Source organism: Oncorhynchus tshawytscha, linkage group LG01 (assembly GCF_018296145.1).
Source record: "Oncorhynchus tshawytscha isolate Ot180627B linkage group LG01, Otsh_v2.0, whole genome shotgun sequence".
NCBI lineage: Eukaryota > Metazoa > Chordata > Actinopteri > Salmoniformes > Salmonidae > Oncorhynchus > Oncorhynchus tshawytscha.
This window is the reverse complement of record NC_056429.1, coordinates 25,878,451-25,891,249: the sequence shown is the minus strand read 5'-3', so window position 1 is coordinate 25,891,249 and position 12,799 is coordinate 25,878,451. Positions and strand designations below refer to the sequence as shown.

Sequence of the window (12,799 nt, the reverse complement as noted above, 5' to 3'; positions counted from 1 at the left end):
TCGTTATTATTACTCATTAACCTTTGATCTTCCACTGACCGGGATGGACTAGAACTTTGATGGTGACCTATGACATCCAATGGACAATCAAGTCTGACTATGATCACAAAGAGTTTCAGAAAACGAAGTGAAAATCTAATGATTGTACGGAGATTGTGACAGCCGGTTAAAAGGCATCCCTTGAGAAGGTAAGAACAAGATGTACAGTACCAGTCAAAGTTTGGACACATCTACTCATTCATGTTACATCTGCTCCTGCCATGCCCTCTACTGCTCATCCTGTGTCTCCTTGACCTGCCGCCACTCCCCCAGTGCTCTCTCCCTCTCTGTGTGTGTGTGTGTGATTGTGTGTGAGACACAAGTGTGCTGGAGTCCAAGCAGATCCCCACTAGCTGCAACCTGTTCCATAGACAAGACCTCTACAAATACTCAGTCCTGCCACTTCCACACTGCCAGATCTTAAACTCTGCTCATTCTGCCCGCTGTGACTCTGGTTCCTGTCTCCAGTCCCCCAATCTTCCCATCCTCCTACTCTGTCCTGGATTCCCCACTCTACTGCTCCCTTGGACTTGCTTATCCGGTCCCAACCCCGCTCGCTCCAGCCTCAGCCTCTGCACCTGGTTTCCTGCAACCCGCCGGAGCATCCCCTGGCCTGCACTCCTTCCCCTGTGTTTCAATAAATACCTTGGTTACTTCATCCCAGTCTCCTCATCTGAGTCTGCTCTTGAGTTTCCCTTTTCCACTCTGCATAACAATTCAGGGGTTTTTCTTTATTTTGTTTACTATAACAGTGAAACCATCAAAACTTTGAAATAACACATGGAATCATGTAGCAAAAAAACAAAAAACAAAAATTGTTAGACAAATCAAAATATATTTTAGATTTTAGCCACCCTTTGCCCTGATGACAGCGCTGCACACTCTTGGTGTAACAGATTTCCTCCTCTTTGTCTGAGGAGTAGTAAGGATCGGACCAAAGCGCAGCGTGGTAAGTGTTCATGATGATTTTTAATTAAAACTCAGAACACTAAACAATAAATGACAACATGAATTTACAAAACCGAAACAGTACCGTGTGGCCCAAACACTCACACGGAAACCAACACCCACAAACAAAAAGTGAAACCCAGGCTACCTAAGTATGATTCTCAATCAGAGACAACTAACAACACCTGCTTCTGATTGAGAACAATACTAGGCCGAACACAGAAACCAAACTGTTTCTTTTTCTGACTGCCCACCCCAACTCACGCCCTAACCATACTAAAGCAAAGAATAAAATAACAGAACTATGGTCAGAATGAGACACTTGGCATTCTCTCAATCAGATTCAACTAGAATGCTTTTCCAACAGTCTTGAAGGAGTTCCCACATACGCTGAGCACTTGTTGGCTACTATTTCTTCACTCTGCGGTCCAACTCATCCCAAACAATCTCAATTGGTTTAAAGTTGGGTGATTGTGGAGGTCTGGTCATCTGATGCAGCACTCCATCACTCTCCTTCTTGGTCAAATGGCCCTTACACAGCCTGGAGGTGTGTTTTAGGTCATTGTCCTGTTGAAAAACAAATTATAGTCCCACAAATGCTGTGGTAGCCATGCTGGTTAAGTGCCTTGAATTAAGTGCCTTGAATTCAAAATAAATTTGACCGTTTCACCAGCAAAGCACCCCCACGCCATCACACCTCCTCCTCCATGCTTCACAGTGGGAACCACACATGCGGAGATCATCCATTCACCTACTCTGCATCTCACAGAGGCACGGCGGTTGGAACCAAAAATCTCAAATTTGGAATCGGACCAAAGGACAGATTTCCACTGGTCCGATTTCCGTTGCTCGTGTTTCTTAGCCCAAGCAAGTCTCTTCTTGTTATTGGTGTCCTTTAGTAGTAGTTTCTTTGCAATTCAACCATGAAGGCTTGATTCACGTCGTCTCCTCTGAACAGTTGATGTGTCTTACGTGCGCTTTGTGAAGCATTTATTTGGACTGTAATTTCTGAGGCTGGTAACTGTAAATCACATTACTGGTCAACATGAGCTACCAAAATTATTCATAAGTGTGCCAAGCCTTGCAGACCCAAGGGGGGGGGGGGGATTTTGGCAGGCAAGAAAATAGCCTTGCTGAAATCCTCTCCCCACTTCTAATTCCCTTAATTTTGTGGCGAGAGTCAAACACTTTCGATAGAACAAACTTCACACCAGGATAGCTAACTGAAATGCATAATTAATGTACAGCTGAAGTCGTAAGTTTACAAACACCTTAGCCAAATACATTTAAACACAGTTTCACAATTCCTGACATTTAATCCCCCGTCTTAGGTTTTAAGAATGTGAAATGTCAGAATAATAGAATGATTTATTTCCGCTGTTATTTTTTTCAAATTCCCAGTGGGTCAGAAGTTTATATACACTCAATTAATATTTGGTCGCATTGCCTTTAAATTGTTTCTTGGCTCAAACGTGTCGGGTAGCCTTCCACAAGCTTCCCACAATAAATTGGGTGAATTTTGGTCCATTCCTCCTGACAGAGCTGGTGTAACTGAGTCAGGTGTGTAGGCCTCCCTACTCACACACGCTTCTTCAGTTCTGTCCACAAATGTTCTATATGATTGAGGTCAGGGCTTTGTGATGGCCACTCCAATGCCTTGACTTTGTTGTCCTGAAGCCATTTTGCCACAACTTTGGAAGTATGCTTGGGGTCATTGTCCATTTGGAAGACCCATTTGTGACCAAGCTTTAACTTCCTGACTAATGTCATGAGATGTTGCTTCAATATATCCACATCATTTTGCTTCCTCATGATCCATCTATTTTGTTTAGTGCACCAGTCCCTCCTTCAAACATAACGATGGTCATTATGGCCAAACAGTTCTATTTTTGTTTCATCAGACTAGAGGACATTTCTCCATTTCTGTTTCTTTGTCCCCATGTGCAGTTGCAAACAGTAGTCTGGCTTTTTTATGGCGGTTTGGAGCAGTGGCTTCTTCCGAGCTTTAGCGGCCTTTCAGGTTATGTCGATATAGGACTCGTTTTACTGTGGATACAGACACTTTTGTACCTGTTTCCTCCAGCATCTTCACAGGGTCTTTTGCTGTTGTTCTGGGATTGATTACCACTTTTCGCAACAAAGTTCATTCATCTCTTGCCTCTGTCAGGAGCCCAGGCTTTTGCCATAGATGGTAGAATTCTCATCTCTGGACCACACACGCTTTAGATTCTATTCTGCTAGGGCACTTGTCTCTCTCTATATTGATCAGCTACATTGGTGACCAGGGTGGGATCCTTTCGATAAGCCTATGGGGCATGGGCACACTACTTCTCCTAGTGATAAGGGGGAATACTGAAGCACGTGTTATGACAGTTCTACAGTCTCCATCAGAACCCAGGCTTTTGGCATAGATGGTAAAGCTCTCATTTCCAGACTTCAATATTGTAAGATTGTGCCCTAGACAGCACTTGATGTACATTGATTGTTAGGTTACATTATATTTAGATACTTCAAATACTGCCTGATACACCTTTGCCATTTGTCTACGTACTCAATAAATGGTGAAATGCTATTTGTGATGGTGTTCTTTGTTCAAATGTATATGCATGAAACGTACATTATGGAAAACATGTCTCACATGGATTGTCAAGATTTTGGCAATGTCATCTTTTAGAGGGTTGGTAGGAAAGTTAATCATTTAAACCACATAAATATACTCACATTTCTCTGAACATTTAGTATTTCAAATTCAAACATTAAATTATAGAAAAAGCATTCTATCATTCTCCATACCTTATATTCCAATGCATCCAACATGATGCATGCCCTCCATGGTATTGGATAGCTGCTATTTGAGAAATCTTATTGCAGAGAAAATTGCATAACCATTTTCAGAAAAGATTGTATTGCAAGGTATGCTATGCCATATGTATTGGCTAATATTCCTATGCCGCTGTCGTTTTTAAACCTCAATACTAGCATAAATAACACAGCTTTCTATCTACATGCTTTGAGTTTCTATGCAAAGTATATGATCTTATGTTTATTTAAGCCTGCAGCTAGTTACTTGAAATGAGACAATCATGCCAAAACACGATTCAAAATGTGTATTTACTGTGTTCTTAACTGACTTGCCTAGTTAAATAAATGGTCAAAGGAGTTACTGCTTCCTACTATCAAAACAATTCCTATTATATGCTGCACTAGAAGTGCACTTGTTTCAGTCTTTGGGAGCTAGGTATATCCGTTCTTCATTAGAAAGCAGCTCGCGTTTTTAAAAGAAGCCGTTTACATCGTATATATACGCAGGTGACTGGCTGCCTTGATCACAAGCGGTATATATAGGTGTTCTGATTGGTTCCAAGTTTAGCAGTCAGATACATTTGCCTTAGCTAACAGAGTGTTGAAATATACTTATGAGAAAATGTGCAAGAATTTAATGTTCCAACACATTTTATAGACATAAGGTTTTACTGTCATATACAAAAAAAAACTCCCTTGATGTGGATTGATCAATTCACAAAATTGGCTGTATCGTGAAAACAAAGGTGAGCTTGGTTAGGTTAGCACTGTGGTTAAGTTTAAAATCACATTTAAGAAGAGAACATTTAGAAATAGGTGGGTTTATGGCTTTGTGGCTGTGGTAACTAGTGACAATCGTTGTAAAGGAAGTGACTGCACATTCATCACCTTTTTATGAATGGGTTCCCTCCACTTTTGACATGGGCTGGTCCACATCAGTAGTGCAATGTGATGTGTATTTCAATGCAATTGATTGTCATGAAGATTGATATTATTTGTCAACATTTTATAAATGTTGATTAAAATGTGAAAAAAAAGTTGTTCATTTGGCAGTTTGAAGAAATGCATATGCGATTCAAATCTGTTCTTTTTCCTGCAGTCTGAACAGCCAAAAAGCACATGGAATCAGATATTTCAAGCCACATTTCAAACCACATTCATAGATGGTTTGAAATCAGAAACAAATCTGATTCCTGGCAAGGTCAAATCTGATGTATTTGCCCTCAAGTGGTTTTTAGACTGTTATTTGCATATCTTGTTGCTTACTAGTTAATCTGTTAACAGTTTGGAAAGAATGTGGTAGCTACTGTAACTAGCTTGTTAATTGTTTACCAACAAATTGGTGAATGTGCTGGAAAGCTAAATAGCTATCTAGCTAGCTAGCTGAAGGGTTCTTCTGACTGAAAATCCTAAGCAACTTGGAAACATTGGCAGTTATGTCACCTTAGCTTCCTCCATGACAACTTCTGAGTGATAGGAAGTACGAGCACCACCACCATTCAGCCTACACCACTGCACACACACCTGTAGTTACTATGACAACTAGCATAGCCATGTCCGCAAATGACTGCTTTCCGAACACACATCCGATTTGGTTTCTTCTAGTGTTTGGACAGTCAGTATTCCAAATACTTTGAGCATTAAGGCATGCAGTGTGAACAAGGCTTTAGACCTGGAGTGCCAAGAGAGCAGGCTGGCCCAGCTAGACAAGTCTAAAATGATAGGCTAAATCAAATACATTTTGAATTGTCACATGCTTCTTAAACAGGTGTAGACTAACAGTGAAGCTCTTACTTACGGGTCCTTTTCCAACAATGCAGATTAAGATAAATGTAATAGCGACACAAGGAATAAATACAGTGAATAACAATAATGAGTAGAAGTAACATGACTATATACAGGGAGTACCAGTACAGAGTCGATGTTCAGGGGTATGAGGTAATTGAAGTCGATATGTACATATAGGTAGGACTCTCCAGGACTCTGTAAAGTGACTAGGCAACAGGATAGATAGACAATAGTAGCAGCACATGTGGTGTGTGTGTGTGACACTATTTGCCAGCATGTGTGCGCATGCTATGTGTGTGTGGGCGTATGTAGTGTGAGTGTATTGGGATGTCAGTGTAAGTACAATATGTGCGAGTAGAGTCCAATGTGTGTGTGCATAGAGTCAGTGCTAGAGAGTTAGTGCAAAAGGGTCAACGCAGGTAGTCCGGGTAGCCATTTGATGAGCTATTTAGCAGCTGTAGAAGTTAGAGGATCTGAGGGGCCCATGTCAATTTTTTTTAGTCTCCTGTGGGATGGAAGAGGTGCTAACGTCGCCTCTTCACAACTGTGCGAGTGTGTGGACCATGTTAATTCCTTAGTGATGTGAACACCAAGGAACTTGAAGCTCTCGACTCACTCCACTATAGCCCAATCGATGTGGATGGGGATGTGCTTGCCTCTCCATTTCCTGTAGTCCATTATCAACTCCTTTGTCTTGCTGATGTTGAGGGAGAGGTTGTTGACCTAGCACCACACTGCCCAGTCTCAGACCTCTTCCCGATAACCAACGGCGATGAGGCAGCCTATCAGTCCTACCACCATAATGTTGTCATCAAACTTGAAGGTGTTGGAGTCTTGCACGGCCATGCAGTCATGGGTGAACAGATGGGGATTTAGGTCATACCCTTGAGGGGCCCCTGTGTTGATGGTCAGCATGGTGGATGTGTTGTTGCCTTCCCTCACCGCCTTGGGGCGACCTATCAGGAAGTCCAGGATCCAATTGCACATTGAAGTGTTCAGTCCCAGGCTCCTGAGCTTGGTGATGAGCTTGTAGCTATGTTTTTGAATGCTGAGCTGTAGTATAAACAGCATTCTTGTCCAGGTGGGTGAGGGCAGTGTGGAGTGCATTAGAGATTGCGTCATCTGTGGATCTTTTGGGGTGGTATGTGAATTGGAGCTGGCCCAGGGTGTCTGGGATGATGGTGTTGATATGGTGGAGAGATGAAGCTGCAGTGGATAGCTGCCATCTTATGGATGTCGTGACGTTGTCTTAGTTAATGTGACGACTGTTGCTCATCGAATGATTAAAAGTTACTAATTGCGTGATTAACTGAATCAAGCAATTATTAACTCATTAACCTGGGGCACCATGGGAAAGTAAGTTTTATTGAGTTTCTATTTCCCAAATTAACTCAAAGAATATCCAAACATCGATTTTACAACAGCGGCTAATTAATCCGTTACCTCCACAATCTCGTTCTGAACGTCGTATAATCCGGGGATCTGCACGGACCCGGGTCTCACCAATGAGTTCGTACCACACCAATCTTAGTTGAGTATTTATTTACTAGAAAGCTAAAATGATAAAATATACACATACACAAAAACACATTCTAGGCTATTGATTAGAACTTATATAACAGGCCAACACACTATGGCCCGTGTTACCCAAAATAGGGATTTAAAAGAGAGAAAAAGAGAAAGTACAAGAGAAATATACATTTGGGTGAATTTGTCAGCTATGCTTATTCTAACCCTAGCCTTGCCCCAAACTGCCGCTCTTATGGGGCAGAATATAATGATTCAATTACGTGGGGAAGGTCTCTGTGGATTCTCCGCGTGGACCGTTCAGGCTGCTCAATGACGCACCTCTCTGGTCGTCCTCACGATGTCAGTGTCCTTTTGGCTTAGGAGTCAGTTCCCTCGCCCTTGTTCTGGAAGGGCTCTTCTGAGGACAGACAGCTCTGTAGCTCAGAGCTCACAGTGTAGGAATTAAACAGTGTAGATACCACGATTCGATGGGAGATGGAGGCTAGGTGGTTTGACTTGAATTCACCCGCTTAGACACAGCTACTCATCCGTAGCTTGGGTAGAAAAAGATTTCTTTGTCTTCAAACTTGCGTTGCGTTTTGGGTTCATTGACTTTTTAAGACCTCGGCTGCAGCTTGAGTCACTTAGTCTCCTCTGTAAATTCTTTACTCACAGGTTTTATACCCTCGTGTCAGAAGTGGTCGTAACCGCCTTTAGGGCCCTTTTCTGGGTGTACCAAGTTATGGGCAAGGTCTAGATTTTAGACAACTTCACATTTCATCTTTACCAAAACATTCTTTGATTTGGACATTTTCCATACAACGTACAATGTATAAACATCAAACATATACTAGGTAAACTGTTGACGTTACAATGTTTTCGTAATAACGTCATCTATTAACCTTTAATAACAAAACAAAAATGACATACATTTTCAAATTCTATTCATCGTCAAGACCACCATTGTGGCTGACGGAAGTATTGTTCCAAAGTCCCTTTCATGTTTAATGTTCTGAGGCTGGCTCTCCATAGTAACAGGACAAAATGAATTTGTCTGTGGCCTAAGACTTACCAGGGGTGTGAAGGGTCATAAAAACCCCACATCTTCAGACCCCTAGATCTCTCCTCCTCTGTTGGGGTTGAGAGATAATATGTAGGGTTGTGATCTCCTGTAACCTGACCTGATCAGGACAGTCATGAAATGGGCTCCTGACCAAATCTGCTATTTTGTGTGTTTATTTACACTGATCTTAACTTTTGTTTTTACACAATGTCTACGCCATCCTTTTCTATGACCTAAAACAGCTTCTGGACATCAGAACAGTGGTCACAAACCTCAATTTAGATTAGTACTTCAGTGAGTCGTCAGGCCCTGATCCCCAGGACTCGAAAGAGGAAGCGGTGGCTAAAGTGAGACAAGGGAGGCAGTGTCATGACAAGACATGTCGGCGAGCATGTAGGCCGCCATTTACCTCTGTTTTGTTGGCGAACGTGCAGTCACTAGAGAACAAACTGGATGATGTAATATTTATTTTGGTTGAACAAGCTATTGAAATTCCAACTGTCTGCCATCCTCCTGTCCAGTCCTTGGGCATCTTAGACACCATTCCAGCCGGTCCGCCTCCTTACAGGGGCAAATCAATCTAAGGTGATTTTGGTCCATTTTAGTTGCAATTAATCATAATTTTTTTCACTAACCAGAATATCATCCATTAAACTATTAAAATGGAAAGGGTTATAATACAAATGGAAGCTAAAACCATGGAAGTCATCACGTATTGATGCACTGAGTCTGTTGAACAAGATAATTACACCATTTTGGCTGACAGAGGCTTTGACTGCCACAGGGAATAACAGTAATCAAGTCATCCCTTTTTGTACTAAACATTGTCAGGAGAGCCTCCTTTAACAGCCTTTATGGATGTCAACTGATGGAGGGAGAGAGTAGCTGTAGTGTGAGAGAGGGAGAGGTTAGCAAAAGAGACAAGAGGGCAAATGTTCAGTTTGAAAGCATAGCACTCCATTCCCATCCCGATTAAACTATTAAAACAAACTTGGCATCTACGGTTTGGATACAGATATTCAAATCTAGTATTTAATGTTTTCTAATTAGAATATAAGAGCATTCATCACCATAACATTGGTTTCAATAGTTTATGGTGAATCGTGAATGGCCATTCTAAAGTATGGTAGCTTCAGCACTGTCAAATTACAACATGTAAATGGTGGAACTGAAATAGAGAATAATAAAAATGCACTCACAGTTTGCTACTGTACGTATGTTTAAGAATCACCTCAGCAGTGTCAACCCTACATAGCGGTGTAGAGCTAGAACTGCGTTATAAAAACAGAGTGAGATCTTTAATAAAACATCTAACTTCTTGGCACCGTTCACCTACCTAGTCATTATTACTCATGAACTTTGAAACTTCCACTCACTGGGATGGACTAGAACTGTCATGTCTGAATATGATCAAAGGAGATCAGAGATAATCAGGAGACTTGTAGATCTAATGACCTTCTCTATCCCATGATGCACCTTCACATTAGCCCCTAATTGAAATATCAACCAGGATGTCACCACTCTGAGGACAATAGAAAAATATTGTTTACATTCAAACTGCTCTCCTGTGAAGTCGTGACTTGCGACATATGTCTTGTTTCCTGAATCGGGTCACAATTAGATCCAGTCACAGTAATTACCTGATGGTCTGTGGGTACATGCAGTATAGACTACGTATATATGAAGTATAGCACTAATACAGTATACTCTAGATATGTACATTCAAATGTGTTAAACTACACAAATATTGGCTGATTATTCATGTCTTCTTGGGAAACTGTATGAGCTTAGTTCCCAAGGGACAGTTGTGTTCTAATCGGGATGAGAATCAGTGTGATGACACAACCTGAAGTTAGCTATAGAACAAAACAAATATCTAGGGGTGGACTGATCCAAAATATGCACATGACAGGCAGAACATAAATCGTCTTAAAACCTCTTGGAACCACCCATCCCGGATAATTGTCATCAACTACGCTAAATAGCATAGCTCAACGGTCAAATAATCTTACTAGAAAATATTCATGAAATCAAAAGTGAAATATAGCGAAACACAGCTTAGCCTTTTGTTAATCACCCTGACGTCTCAGATTTTGAAATGATGCTTTACAGCAAAAACAATACAAGCGTTTGTGTAAGTTTATCGATATATTACAAAACATTATGTACACCTAGCGGCAGGTAACTTGGTCACGAAAATCAGAAAAGCAATCAAATTAATCGTTTACCTTTGATGAGCTTCGGATGTTTTCACTCCCGAGACTCCCAATTAGACAGCAAATGTTCCTTTTGTTCCATAAAGATATTTTTTATATCCAAATACCTACGTTAGTTTGATGCGTTATGCCTAGGAATCCACCGGAAATAGCGGTCACGACAACGCAGACAAAAAAATCTAAATTATGTCGATAATATCAACAGAAACATGGCAAACGTTTGTTTATAATCAATCCTCAAGGTGTTTTTCAAATATCTATTCGATAATATATCAACCGGGACAGTTGGCTTTTCAGTAGGACCGGGAGGAAAAATGGCTACCTCTGTTTTGCGCAAAAATCACACTGAGAGCCAACAACTGACCACTTACGCAATGTGGATGTTTACGCTCATTCCTCAAAATAAAGGCCTAAAACTACATCTAAAGGCTGTAGACCCCTTAGGGAAGCCACAGAAAAAGAAATCTGGTTGATATCCCTTTCAATGGGCAATAGGGATGCATAGAAAGACAGGGGTTTCAAAATAAAAGTCACTTCCTGATTGGATTTTTCTCAGGCTTCAGCCTGCAATATCAGTTCTGTTATACTCATAGACAATATTTTTACAGTTTTGGAATCTTTAGTGTTTTCTATCCTAAGCTGTCAATCATATGCATATTCTAGCATCTGGTCCTGAGAAATAGGCAGTTTACTTTGGGAACGTTATTTTTCCAAAAATAAAAATAGTGCCCGCTAGCTTCAAGAGGTTTTAACAGCCACCTGCAGAATCCGCCATTTTGGCTGAGTTGCTCGGGACAAGTTGGCCATGACTTTTTTGACACCCGTCTGTCTTATCATGGTTGATAAGTGTAGTAGAGGGGATTCTGGTTGGCTCAGACAGAGTAGGGAGCATGGCCGTGTGGTGGTGTGGTGATTGGTGGTGGGTTCCCCAATCGTGCATTGTGGGATCCCACTACCATCAAAGCTCAATTATTCACGCCAGCTTTGTGCAGATGGGAAAGTTTGTGAAAGGGGAGCGTGTTTTGTTTGTCAGACTTGCGAACTAACCACTTCTGAGTGCCCAAAGATACATTCAAGACTACAGATTGAAATGTCCTAGAAGGAAGGCTTTACATTTCTAAGATAGACCTCAAATGATGTGTCAAAAAAATCCATGTGATGCAGTCGAACCTGACGTGACATATCACAGCCATTAACGATTGTTTGGATTCGTTTAGACAAAGTCTTGTACAAGACCCAGTGGTGTGTATTCATGGATGCCAACGGAAGTCCGGCTTCCCCAAAAGTTTACCGATATTTTAGTAAAAAAAACAAATAATTATCTTTCATCTGTGTTTCATCATTTTCCTTTAATTTGCAAAAGGCTGAATGTATCTTACCGGAGAAAGCAGCCGAGCGTGCGACACAGCGCCCCTCTGCATCGCTGTGTGTAGGCCTGATGCGGTCTGACGCTGTCTGGTCCAAAGAGGATGAAATTGTTGTTGCCCACAGCATTGAATGTGTAATGGTCGTCGTTGGTGGAACAAGGTGAGGACCAAGGTACAGCGTGGTATGTGTCCATTTTTTAAAATGAACATGGAAATAACAAAGAGAACTACCGAAAACAGTTCTGGCTGGTGCAGACACACAACAGAAAACAATCACCCAAGAAACACAATGGAAAACAGGCTACCTAAATATGGTTCTCAATCAGGGACAACGATTGACAGCTGCCTCTGATTGAGAACCATACCAGGCCAAACACAGAAATAGCAAATCATAGAAAAACTAACATAGACAACCCACCCAACTCACGCCCCGACCACACTAAAACAAAGACATAATAAAAGAACTAAGGTCAGAACGTGACAAAATTCAAAGGAAGCCAGTGAGCATTTAGCCTCCCTTGATAAAAAAGTATTTAAAATGTGCCAAACAGCGTTGAGCTAAACTGAGTGAGCTCAACTGTGAATGGTCCTGGCGCCCCAAAAAAAGTGTCAAGGGAAAGCACCTTGGATTTTGGCATCACTCCTATCATATCACATTGAGAGCATGCTGTACGTCATTGACAGAAACAACTTGAATTGTTGCGTCTTGTTGTGTTGTTGTCCTCTGGTGGCTAGCTAGCTAAAATGGTCCCTCTCCTAAATTAGTCATGGATGGAGATAAGGATTTCGACTTGTAGTTTTACTTAATTTTCCGTACTGGCCAATGATTATAATGCCGATTCTGATCCAAACATTAATTCATACCTTGTTGTGCCCCTGGCATGGGGATGGAAGTTCAGTATGTAGCTAGATGGAAAAGGCTAATGTTAACTAGCTAACGTTGCCCATGAATGGAAGTTAGGCTAGATGACAAGCATTTTAGCCAGGTGATAGACCGTTTCATCATCATGAAAGAGAGGAGGATGGTATTTCTCTACAATTAGGGTGAGTCAACATGTTTTTCTACT

At 41.3% G+C, this 12,799-nt stretch overlaps 1 long non-coding RNA gene across 1 annotated transcript in view; it reads right to left on the bottom strand.

Moving 5' to 3' along the window:
* Window positions 1–11,962, bottom strand: part of LOC112230511 — a 56,538-nt gene extending 44,576 nt beyond the window's left edge. Inside the window, exon 1 of the long non-coding RNA XR_002950375.1 lies at window positions 11,745–11,962. This is a non-coding gene — a long non-coding RNA (uncharacterized LOC112230511). The remainder of the gene's footprint in view (window positions 1–11,744) is intronic.
* Window positions 11,963–12,799: the final 837 nt, after the last annotated feature.